Source organism: Arachis duranensis, chromosome 9 (assembly GCF_000817695.3).
Source record: "Arachis duranensis cultivar V14167 chromosome 9, aradu.V14167.gnm2.J7QH, whole genome shotgun sequence".
NCBI classification, from domain to species: Eukaryota; Viridiplantae; Streptophyta; class Magnoliopsida; order Fabales; family Fabaceae; genus Arachis; species Arachis duranensis.
In genome coordinates this window covers 47854422-47855170 of record NC_029780.3, presented here as the reverse complement: position 1 = coordinate 47855170, position 749 = coordinate 47854422, and positions in this window count along the sequence as shown.

The window sequence follows — 749 nt, the reverse complement described above, 5'->3', positions numbered from 1 at the left end:
ATGATGATCTGTGACACTCATCATCATTCTCACCTATGAACGCGCGTGATTGACAACCACTTCCTTTCTACCCTAGACCGGGCGCATATCTCTTGGATTCCTTAATCAGAATCTTCGTGGTATAAGCTAGAATTGATGGCGGCATTCATGGGAATCCGGAAGGTCTAACCTTGTTTGTGGTATTCCGAGTAGGATTTCGGGATTGAATGACAGTGACGAGCTTCAAACTCCTGAATGCTGGGCGTTAGTGACAGACGCAAAAGAATCAAGGGATTCTACTCCAACCTGATTGAGAACTGACAGATGATTAGCCGTGTTGTGACAGAGCATTTGGACCTTTTTCACTGAGAGGATGGGATGTAGCCATTGACAACGGTGATACCCTACATACAGCTTGCCATAGAAGGGAGTGATAAAATTGGATAAAAGCAGTAGGAAAGCAGAGATTCAAGAGGAGCACAGCATCTCCATAAGCCTATCTGAAATCCCCATCATTGGATTACATGAGTAACTTTATCTTTATTTTATGTTTATTATTTGTTAATTTTCGAAAATCCATAATCAATTACTGTCTGCCTGACTGAGATTTACAAGATGACCATAGCTTGCTTCATACCAACAATCTCTGTGGAATCGACCCTTACTCACGTAAGGTTTATTACTTGGACGATCCAGTACACTTGCTGGTTAGTTGAACGGAGTTGTGTCCACACATAGCAAAGAGCCATTATAATTATTCCATACAACAA